Source organism: Penaeus monodon, chromosome 30, assembly GCF_015228065.2.
Source record: "Penaeus monodon isolate SGIC_2016 chromosome 30, NSTDA_Pmon_1, whole genome shotgun sequence".
NCBI classification, from domain to species: domain Eukaryota; kingdom Metazoa; phylum Arthropoda; class Malacostraca; order Decapoda; family Penaeidae; genus Penaeus; species Penaeus monodon.
In genome coordinates this window covers 19,044,796-19,045,017 of record NC_051415.1, presented here as the reverse complement: position 1 = coordinate 19,045,017, position 222 = coordinate 19,044,796, and positions in this window count along the sequence as shown.

Genomic DNA, 222 nt, shown 5'->3' with positions numbered 1-222 from the left:
CGTGCGTGCGTGCATAGACACAGATTTGTATTTGAGTGTTCGTTTCCTTATATCTTATATGTGTATTTGCCTGAGATCAACATTACCAACAAGTATTCACGATACTAAGGATCATATCACGATCGAATTGCACCATAAATCCCCATTTCCGTAACATACCACTCATGGTGCCATCTCCCATGTCGCCAAAAACATGGCAATAAAAAAAAACTCATTTACCGA